The sequence below is a fragment of the Bombina bombina genome, chromosome 4 (assembly GCF_027579735.1).
Source record: "Bombina bombina isolate aBomBom1 chromosome 4, aBomBom1.pri, whole genome shotgun sequence".
NCBI classification, from domain to species: domain Eukaryota; kingdom Metazoa; phylum Chordata; class Amphibia; order Anura; family Bombinatoridae; genus Bombina; species Bombina bombina.
The window spans coordinates 300035978-300048063 of record NC_069502.1 but is presented as its reverse complement, the minus strand read 5'-3'; positions in this window follow the sequence as shown (position 1 = coordinate 300048063).

Here is a 12086-nt window from a genome sequence, read left to right as displayed (position 1 = left end):
TGGGCGGAATCCAGCTCCTGTCTAATTTCTGTGGTTCACATCCCAGGTATTGACAATTGGGAAGCGGATTATCTCAGTCGCCAGACTTTACATCCGGGCGAATGGTCTCTTCACCCAGAGGTATTTCTTCAGATCGTTCAAATCTGGGGACTTCCAGAAATATAATCATCTAAACAAGAAGCTCCCCAGGTATCTGTCCAGATCCAGGGATCCTCAGGCGGAAGCAGTGGATGCATTGTCACTTCCTTGGAAGTATCATCCTGCTTATATCTTTCCGCCTCTAGTTCTTCTTCCAAGAGTGATTTCCAAGATTCTAAAGGAGCGTTCGTTTGTTCTGCTGGTGGCTCCAGCATGGCCTCACAGGTTTTGGTATGCGGATCTTGTTCGGATGGCTACTTGCCAACCGTGGACTCTTCCGTTAAGACCAGACCTTCTATCGCAAGGTCCTTTTTTTCCATCAGGATCTCAAATCATTAAATTTGAAGGTATGGAGATTGAACGCTTGATTCTCAGTCATAGAGGTTTCTCTGACTCTGTAATTAATACTATGTTACAGGCTCATAAATCTGTGTCTAGGAAGATATATTATCGAGTCTGGAAGACTTACATTTGTTGGTGTTCTTCTCATCATTTTTCTTGGCATTCTTTTAGAATTCCTAGAATTTTACAGTTTCTTCAGGATGGTCTGGATAAAGGTTTGTCTGCAAGTTCCTTGAAAGGACAAATTTCTGCTCTTTCTGTGCTGTTTCACAGAAAGATTGCTAATCTTCCTGATATTCATTGTTTTGTACAGGCTTTGGTTCGTATAAAACCTGCCATTAAGTCAATTTCTCCTCCTTGGAGTTTGAATTTGGTTTTGGTGGCTCTTCAAGCTCTTCCGTTTGAACCTATGCATTCGCTGGATATTAAATTTCTTTCTTGGAAAGTTTTGTTTCCTTTGGCTATCTCTTCTGCTAGAAGAGTTTCTGAATTATCTGCTCTTTCTTGTGAGTCTCCATTTCTGATTTTTTATCAGGATAAGGCGGTATTACGAACTTCATTTAAATTTTTACCTAAGGTTGTGAATTCTAGCAACATTAGTAGAGAAATTGTGGTTCCTTCATTGTGTCCTAATCCTAAGAATTCTAAGGAAAGATCGTTGCATTCTTTGGATGTAGTTAGAGCTTTGAAATATTATGTTGAAGCTACTAAAGATTTCAGAAAGACTTCTAGTCTATTTGTTATCTTTTCCGGTTCCAGGAAAGGCAAGAAGGCTTCTGCCATTTCTTTGGCATCTTGGTTAAAGTCTTTGATTCATCATGCTTATGTTGAGTCGGACAAAACTCTGCCTCAAATGATTACAGCTCATTCTTCTAGGTCAGTTTCTACTTCCTGGGCATTTAGGAATGAAGCTTCGGTTGATCAGATTTGCAAAGCAGCAACTTGGTCTTCTTTGCATACTTTTACTAAATTCTACCATTTTGATGTGTTTTCTTCTTCTGAAGCAGTTTTTGGTAGAAAAGTACTTCAGGCAGCTGTTTCAGTTTGATTCTTCTGCTTATATTTTCAGTTTTTTTCATTATAAGATTGAAACTTTATTTTGGGGTGTGGATGGTTTTTCAGCGGAATTGGCTGTCTTTATTTTATCCCTCCCTCTCTAGTGACTCTTGCGTGGAAGTTCCACATCTTGGGTATTCATTATCCCATACGTCACTAGCTCATGGACTCTTGCTAATTACATGAAAGAAAACATAATTTATGTAAGTACTTACCTGATAAATTCATTTCTTTCATATTAGCAAGAGTCCATGAGGCCCACCCTTTTTGTGATGGATTATGATTTTTTTGTATAAAGCACAATTATTCCAATTCCTTATTTTTTTATGCTTTCGCACTTTTGTCTTATCACCCCACTTCTTGGCTATTCGTTAAACTGATTTGTGGGTGTGGTGAGGGGTGTATTTGTAGGCATTTTGAGGTTTGGGAAACTTTGCCCCTCCTGGTAGGAATGTATATCCCATACGTCACTAGCTCATGGACTCTTGCTAATATGAAAGAAATGAATTTATCAGGTAAGTTCTTACATAAATTATGTTTTTTTTGCCTCAGGATAAAAAAACCTAACGGTAAATCTAAGGCTTCTAACCGTTTTCGTTCCTTTCATCAGAATAAGGAACAAAAACTCAATCCTCCCCCCAAGGAATCTGCTTCCAATTGGAAGCGTTCCTCAAATTGGAATAAATCCAAGCCATTTAGGAAACCAAAGTCAGCCCCTAAGTCCGGATGAAGGTGCGGTCCTCATTCCAGCTCAGCTGGTAGGGGGCAGATTAAGGTTTTTCAAGGATTTTTTGATAAATTCTGTCCAAAATCATTGGATTCAGAGCATTGTCTCTCAGGAGTATCGAATAGAATTCAAAGTAAGACCTCCTGTGAGAAGATTTTTTTTCTCTCACACATCCCTGTAAATCCAGTAAAAGCTCAGGCTTTTCTAAAGTGTGTTTCAGACCAGGAATCTTCAGGGGTAATCATGCCAGTTCCTCCTCAGGAACAAGGTTTGGGGTTTTATTCAAACCTATTCATTGTACCAAAGAAAGAAAATTTGTTCAGACCAGTTCTGTATCTGAAAATGTTGAACGTTATGTAAGAGTACCAACTTTCAAGATGGTGACTATAAGGACTATTCTGCCTTTTGTTCAGCAAGGACATTATATGTCCACAATAGACTTGCAGGATGCATACCTTCATATTCCGATTCATCCAGAACACTATCAGTTTCTGAGATTCTCTTTTCTAGACAAGCATTACCAATTTGTTGCTCTTCCATTTGGCCTAGCAACAGCTCCATGAATCTTTTCAAAGGTTCTGGGTGCCCTACTATCTGTAATCAGAGAACAGGGTATTGCGGTGTTTCCTTATTTGGACGATATCTTGGTACTAGCTCAGTCTTTACATACTGCAGAATCTCACACAAATCAACTAGTGTTGTTTCTTCGGAAACATGGTTGGAGGATCAATTTACCAAAAAGTTCCTCAGACAAGGGTCACCTTTTTAGGCTTCCAGATAGATTCAGTGTCCATGACTCTGTCTCTAACAGACAAGAGACGTTTAAAATTGGTTGCAGCATGCCGGCACCTTTAGTCTCAGTCATTCCCTTCAGTGGCTATGTGCATGGAAGTTTTACATGTTGAATCAATGGTGCAGGGATTATATAAAGATATCACAATTACAGGGAGTGCAGAATTATTAGGCAAGTTGTATTTTTGAGGATTAATTTTTATTATTGAACAACAACCATGTTCTCAATGAACCCAAAAAACTCATTAATATCAAAGCTGAATAGTTTTGGAAGTAGTTTTTAGTTTGTTTTTAGTTATAGCTATTTTAGGGGGATATCTGTGTGTGCAGGTGACTATTACTGTGTATAATTATTATTAAAGATTGCTATACTTCCTGATATTCACTGTTTTGTACAGGCTTTAGTTCGTATTAAGACTGTCATTAAATCAATTTCTCCTCCTTGGAGTCTTAATTTGGTTCTGAAGGTTTAAAGGCTCCTCCATTTGAGCCTATGCATTCTTTGGACATTAAACTACTTTCTTGGAAAGTGTTGTTCCTTTTGGCTATCTCTTCTGCTAGAAGAGTTTCTGAGCTATCTGCTCTTTCTTGTGAGTCTCCTTTTCTGATTTTTCATCAGGATAAGGCAGTTTTGCGGACTTCTTTTCAATTTTTACCTAAGGTTGTGAATTCTAACAACATTAATAGAGAAATTGTTGTCCCTTCCTTGTGTCCTAATCCTAAGAATTCTTTGGAAAGATCCTTACATTCTTTGGATGTGGTAAGAGCTTTGAAATATTATGTGGAAGCTACTAAAGATTTCAGGAAGACTTCCAGTCTATTTGTTTTATTTTCTGGTCCTAGGAAAGGTCAGAAGGCTTCTGCAATTTCCTTGGCTTCTTGGTTGAAACTTTTGATTCATCAAGCTTATTTGGAGTCGGGTCAGGCCCGCCTCAGAGAATTACAGCTCATTCTACTAGATCAGTCTCCACTTCGTGGGCTTTTAAGAATGAAGCTTCAGTTGATCAGATTTGCAAAGCAGCGACTTGGTCCTCTTTACATACATTTACTAAATTCTACCGTTTTGATGTATTTGCTTCTTCGGAAGCAGTTTTTGGTAGAAGTATTCTTCAGGCAGCTGTTTCAGTTTGATTCTTCTGCTTTTGTTTTAAGTTTTTTTCTTTCAAAAATGAAATAAACTTATTTTTTTGTGTTGTGGATTAATTTTTTCAGCGGAATATGGCTGTTTTTATTTTTATTCACTCCCTCTCTAGTGACTCTTGAGTGGAAGACTCCACATCTTGGGTATTGATATCCCATATGTCACTAGCTCATGGACTCTTGCCAATTACATGAAAGAAAACATAATTTATGTAAGATAAATTAATTTCTTTCATATTGGCAAGAGTCCATGAGGCCCACCCTTTTTATGGTGGTTATGATTTTTTTGTATAAAGCACAATTATTTCCAAATTTCCTTTGTTGATGCTTTCTACTCCTTTCTTTATCACCCCACTGCTTGGCTATTCATTAAACTGAATTGTGGGTGTGGTGAGGGGTGTATTTATAGGCATTTTGAGGTTTGGGAAACTTTGCCCCTCCTGGTAGGATTGTATATTCGATATGTCACTAGCTCATGGACTCTTGCCAATATGAAAGAAATGAATTTATCAGGTAAGTTCTTACATAAATTATGTTTTTTTAAGAAGACAACCCAAGGTATTGATCTAGGCCAATTTTAGTATATTTCATGCCACAATTTCACTGCCAAATGTAATCAAACAAAAAAAAAAATGTTGTACTTTTTTCACAAACTTTTAGTTTCTCACAGAAGTTATTTACATACTGCTTGTGCAATCATGGCACAAATGCTTGTAAAAGTTTCTCTGGAATCCCCCTTGTCCGGAAATAGCAGACATATATGACTTTGCCATTGGTTTTTGGTAATTAGAAGGCCGCTAATTGCAGCTGCGCACCACACTTCTATTATTCCTGTGAAGGGGTTAATTAGGTAGCTTAAAGGGTTAATTTTAGCTATAGTGAAGAGATTAGCCTCCCACCTGAGACTTCCCACCCCCTGAGCCCTACCTGATCCCTCCCAAACAGCTCTCTTCCCTTCCCCACCCTTCACTGGTTACCCCTATCTTAGGTACTGGCAGACAGTCTGCCTGTATGAAAATATAAGGATTTTTTTTTTTTTTATTAAATATTTTTGTATTAGTTTTTATATTTTCTGCAGTGTAGAATCTCCCCTTTCCCCCCAACCTCCCTGATCCCCACAAACAGCTCTCTAAAACTCCCCCACTAACTATTACCCACCATTTTTTTTATTATTTGTATACATATTTTCTGTAGTGTAGTGTCACCGTCTGTAACGATCAGGCATCTGCCCTCATATGGAGGCGAAGCACCGATTGTGATCTGGCTTCATATGCGGCAGATGCCTGAAGCTTCAGGAGCTCCAGCTCTCGGCTGTAACTTAACACCCCGAGAGTGCTGGAGCTTCCTGAAGCAAAGACATATATATACAGCTTGCAGTATGAGAGGCAAAGTACTGCAAAACGTATATATACAGCTTACAGTATGAGAGGCAAAGTACTGCAAGTCGTATATTTACAGCTTGCAGTGCGATAGGCAAAGTACTGCAAGACGTATATATACAGCTTGCAGTGCCATAGGCAAAGTACTGCAAGACGTATATATACAGCTTACAGTATGAGAGGCAAAGTACTGCAAGTCGTATATTTACAGCTTGCAGTGCGATAGGCAAAGTACTGCAAGACGTATATATACAGCTTGCAGTGCGATAGGCAAAGTACTGCAAGACGTATATATACAGCTTGCAGTATGAGAGGCAAAGTACTGCAAGATTTATATATATCATTTTGGGTGAAGGGGTTAAAGAGACATGAAGCAAATTGTTTTTATTTCTTGATTCAGATAGAGCATGTGATTTAAACAACTTTCCAATTTACTTCTATTATATAATTTGTTTTGTTCTCTTGGTATACTTAGTTGAAAATTATACCTAGGTAGACTCACAAGCTGCTGATTTGTAGCTGCACATGTATGCCTCATGCTGTTGGCTCATCCAATGCATTCATCTAGCTCCCAGTAGTGCATTGCTGCTTTTCAACAAAGGATATCAATATAATGAAGCAAATTAGATAATAGAAGTAAAACGGAAAGTTGTTTAAAATGTCCTTTAACTAGCTGTGTCTTGTTTGTAACATGTAATACAACCTCAAACTGATGCCACACATTAAACACATTTGACAAAACTTGTTCTTTTGATATCTCTGTAGAATAAGGTTGAAATCTTTAGTCTAATGCAGAGGTGTTCGTGTCTACCTAAAATGTTAAAGGGCAGCAAACAGACCAGTTTTTGAGGATATCTCTACTTCATATCAGATATTTTTGGTAACTGAACCTGAGCTCTTCATTACAATATATTTTAATTTTAGTCCTCAAGTGCTGGCTTTATTTACTTTATAGATAAAACAATATTAACTTATTTCCTTATATATACTTCAGATCTTAATAATCACTTCCCTTGTAAGCAGGTGTCTTGTGTACTCAAGCCACTCATCAACCCCCACAGGAATGTTCTAGGAGCATTTTCTATTATCTGTACTTATTTTTATTTTAAAGGGATACTAAAATGTAGCCACCAATCAGCAAGAGCTATTCAGGGTGCTGAACCAAAAATAGCCCAGCTCCTACGCTTACATTTCTGCTTTTTCAGTTAAAGATACCAAGAGAATGAAGAACAATTTATAATAGGGGTAAATTAGAAAGCTGCTTAAAATTGCATGCTCTACCCCACTGATTTTCAAACCTGTCCTCAGGCCTCCACAACAGTCCAGGCTTTCTGGATTACCGTGTATGAGAGCAAGTAAAATAACCTTGTTTACTAATCAGCTGATTATTTCACCTGTGCTCCAGTTCAGATATCCACAAAATGGGGCCTGTTAGGGAGGCCCGAGGAGAGGTTTGAAAACCAGTGCTATACCTGAATCAGAAAAGAAAAAATATTGGGTTCAGTTTCCCTTTAAGAGGATAAATAGTTGTTTAAAGCATAATTCTTAATGTGGAAAAAATAAACTAGTAGGAGGTCCAATCTTATAAAAATATTGGAACTAGATGGCTAAATGTGAAAGGCCCTAACTATTTTGTGACCTTACTACACTATGAAGGGGATGATTAGATGGAATAATTTACCTGCAGATGTGATAATGGTTAATGGAGTAAGTGTACTAAAACATAATGTAGATAAAGTTATCATAACACATGGGTAAATCATAATGAGTTATAAAGTTTTGAAACAGTTGCATGGATAGGCATACTATTTGTTGCCGTTACTGAACTCCTAGTTAAGGATCGCAACATTGTAAGGATATAAATAGTGTGAAATAAGTAGACTCTTCCTATCTATTTTTTATTTTGAATAAACTGGGTTTACAAATCCAATTAAACCTTCAATTTTCAGTAAGCTTTCTACATTTTTTTGCTCATTAGAATTCTCTCACAATATTTTCTGCTAATCAACTGAAGCACAAGACCTCAATCTAGATTTCACAATAACTTCATTAAATATCTGAAAATGTCCCATCATTCCAGCAATTTACCAGAATATATGAAATAATAACTGTTATCTAATATATGTGTATTAATTACCAGTTAATAATATTTTGCAAACTGTGACTCCATATATGGGCTAGATAACGAGTGAAGCGCTATTTATCGCTCCCACTCACACGCTAACTCTGCTGGACTTAAAGTAAAATGTTTTCACATGAGCTCTAACCCTATGGTTGGAAAAAGCCAAAGTTGGAATATTGCGACCACGTTAACGCATTTCCCCATAGACTTCAATGGAGTGCAAAAAGTGCAAACAAGTTGGGCAAACCCGAATGTATTTTCTCAAGTGTGCTTACCCAAAATTAATTATTAATACTTCACATTTCAAAGTTCTTCACATAGCAGAATATGTTCTATTTATTCATAAATACATATTTATATACTGTATATATGTATGTGTATATATATATATATATATATATATATATATATATATATAAATATATATAAATATATATGGTATTTTTTTTTTGTAAAATATATATCATTATATAAATATATGAAACTATAGATATATACAGATATATGTATGAATATCTATTTACAGATACTTAAAACATATTCCCCTATGGGGTGAACATTTACATTAAATACATAGTTAAACACTTTTCTTTCATGTAATTAGCAAGAGTCCATGAGCTAGTGACGTATGGGATATACATTCCTACCAGGAGGGGCAAAGTTTCCCAAACCTCAAAATGCCTATAAATACACCCCTCACCACACCCACAAATCAGTTTTACAAACTTTGCCTCCCATGGAGGTGGTGAAGTAAGTTTGTGCTAGATTCTACGTTGATATGCGCTTCGCAGCAGGCTGGAGCCCGGTTTTCCTCTCAGTGTGAAGTGAATGTCAGAGAGATGTGAAAAGAGTATTGCCTATTTGAATTCAATGATCTCCTTCTACGGGGTCTATTTCATAGGTTCTCTGTTATCGGTCGTAGAGATTCATCTCTTACCTCCCTTTTCAGATCAATGATATACTCTTATATATACCATTACCTCTACTGATTCTCGTTTCAGTACTGGTTTGGGTTTCTACTACATGTAGATGAGTGTCCTGGGGTAAGTAAGTCTTATTTTCTGTGACACTCTAAGCTATGGTTGGGCACTTTTATATAAAGTTCTAAATATATGTGTTTAAACATTTATTTGCCTTGATTCAGGATGTTCAACGTTCCTTATTTCAGACAGTCAGTTTCATATTTGGGATAAGGCATATGAATTAATCAATTTTTTCTTACCTTAAAATTTGACTTTTTTCCTGTGGGCTGTTAGGCTCGCGGGGCTGAAAATGCTTCATTTTATTGCGTCATTCTTGGCGCGGACTTTCTTGGTGCGAAAATTTTCTTGTCATTTCCGGCGTCATACGTGTCGCGGGAAGTTGTGTCTTTTTTTTGACGTTTTTGCGCCAAAAAATGTCGGCGTTACCGAATGTGGTGCCATTTTTGGCGCCAAAAGCTTTTAGGCGCCAAATAATGTGGGCGGCTTTTTTTGGCGCTAAAAAAAATTTGAGCGTCATTGTTGTCTCCACAATATTTAAGTCTCATTATTTATTGCTTCTGGTTGCTAGAAGCTTGTTCATTGGCATTTTCTTCCCATTCCTGAAACTGTCATTTAAGGAATTTGATCAATTTTGCTTTATATGTTGTTTTTTTCTATTACATATGGCAAGATGTCTCAGATTGTCCCTGAATCAGAAGCCACTTCTGGAAAAACGCTTAACTGAGTTTCAGTTCTACCAAAGCTAAGTTCATTTATTTTAAATGTTATAAATGTTTATCTTTAGCTATGGTTTGTAATAAGTTATTATGATATACTTTTACATGCAGAACCCATTAGTATTCATGCTTTATATATTTCCATTCTTACATCTTATGTACAAGAAATATTTAGAAGATTTATAAGAATTTTTTTTCTGATTCTATTTTAAAGGCTTTGTCTGACTTCGTGCCTTCTAATAAAATTTGTAGGTCTTTTTCACTTCTTTTTTAATTATTGAAGTTTCAAATGACCAACAACATACTGAGTTATCCTTCTCTGATGATGTTTTTAAGTTAAATTCAATTTGGAGGGTTCTCCAATTTATTGGGGCTATCTCTACTTCTACTAATTATGCTATTGTTTTTATAGCAAAATAGTATTTATTTTCCTTTAGATAGTTGTATCTTATTTATGGAAAATTATTTAGTTTCAGGTACTTTTCTTGGTCCTGTGATTTATTTGGATATTGCAATTGCTTCATTTTTTTCTGTTTACTTTAAGATCAAGTATCAGATTATGATTTATTTTTGTTAAAGGGACAACATTTACTAGACTAGGTGCTGTTGCATTTGTATTGTTGTTTTGCATTTGTTGATTATGCGGGTCCACTGTGTTGACTGGTCCTTTTAACTGGACTATCATGCTAATAATTTCATTTGTGTCTTCATTTTATTGAATATTTTCGCAAATGAGGGTTAATCTATATCTTTAGCTATTTTAGCTAGAAGAATTTTGTGATTTAAAAAAAAATAAAAAAATAAAAAATCCATATTTCTTTTGTTCTAAGATAATCAATTATTTGTTTTAAAATTGGATTCAATTCTTAACTGTTACTCTGGGCTTCAAGATTGAGTTCTAAGACTAAAACTTTAAGCTTATACTAGTTTGGTTGTTCTTATTAAGGAACAAATTCCTGAGTTCTTTCCCAAGTAACATGTTTATAATTGGAGTTCGAAATCAGCTCCCTAATATTGCGATGTACGTGCCGTATTCCAGCTTGGCTGGTAAGAGGCAGGTTAAGACTTCTTTGAAATTTATTTGGTTCTATTTTGTCCAAATTTCTTTGATTTTATTCCAGTAAGGCTAACACTTTCTTTAAGTGTGTTTCTGTCCTATATATTTTGGGTACTGTTGAAGCATGGCTGGGCACCCATGGGGTTCAAGCGCTGCTCAGACCTGGAATCTTCTGGGGTATTTCTTCCAGTTCCTTTTTTAGGAACCGGGTTTTGGAGTTTTATTCAAACTATTTCGCCTTTTTATGGTCATTGATAGCATTATTTGTTTTCATTAGATACAATAAATGCATATTTCCATTTTTCTGTTTTCATTCAGATTCTTTTCTGAGGATGCAGAATCTCATATGATTCACTTGCTCTTCAGGACATAGTTAGAGTATCTTTTTTTCAAAAGCTCTTGATTCCTCACACAAGGGTCACCTTTTTTAGGTTTCCAGATAGTTTGTGTCACTGTCTTTGTCTCTATCAGACAAGGGATAATTTTATTGGGTTCCGTCTGGCGGTACCTTTAGTCTCCTTCAGTTGCTATATATGCATAGAAGTTTTAGGTCTTATGGCCACAGCATTGGATACAATTCCCTTTGCTCATTTTCTATAGAAAGAACCTTTCCAGTCTTTTATGAGTGTTGTTTCTTCAAGAACATGGTTGGAGGATCAATTTACCAAAACGTTCGTTGATTCCTCAGACAAGGGTAACCTTTTTAGGTTTCCAGATAGGTTCAGTGTCCATGACTCTGTCTCTGACGGACAAGAGATGTATGAAATTGGTTTCAGCTTGTCGAAACCTTCAGTCTCAATCTTTCCCTTCGGTAGCCTTATGCATGGAAATTCTAGGTCTTATGACTGCTGCATTGGACGCGATCCCCTTTGCTCGTTTTCACATGCGACCTCTTCAGCTCTGTATGCTGAACCAGTGGTGTAGGGATTATACAAAGATATCTCAATTAATATCTTTAAAGCCGATTGTTCGACACTCTCTGACGTGGTGGACCGACCACCATTGTTTAGTTCAGGGGGCTTCTTTTGTTCTTCCAACCTAGACTGTGATCTCAACAGATGCCAGTCTGACAGGTTGGGGAGCTGTATGGGGGTTTCTGACAGCACAAGGGGTTTGGGAATCTCAGGAGGTGAGATTACCAATGAACATTTTGGAACTCTGTGCAATTTTCAGAGCTCTTCAGTCGTGGCCTCTTCTAAAGAGAGAGTCGTTCATTTGTTTCCAGACGGACAATGTCACAACCGTGGCATATGTCAATCATCAAGGAGGGACTCACAGTCCCCTGGCTATGAAAGAAGTCTCTCGAATACTTGTATGGGCAGAATCCAGCTCCTGTCTAATTTCTGCGGTTCATTTCCCAGGTATAGACAATTGGGAAGCGGATTATCTCAGTCGCCAAACGCTACATCCGGGCGAATGGTCTCTTCACCCAGAGGTATTTCTTCAGATTGTTCAAATATGGGGACTTCCAGAAATAGATCTGATGGCTTCTCATCTAAACAAGAAGCTTCCCAGGTATCTGTCCAGATCCAGGGATCCTCAGGCGGAAGCAGTGGACGCATTGTCACTTCCTTGGAAGTATCATCCTGCTTATATCTTTTCGCCTCTAGTTCTTCTTCCAAGAGTGATTTCCA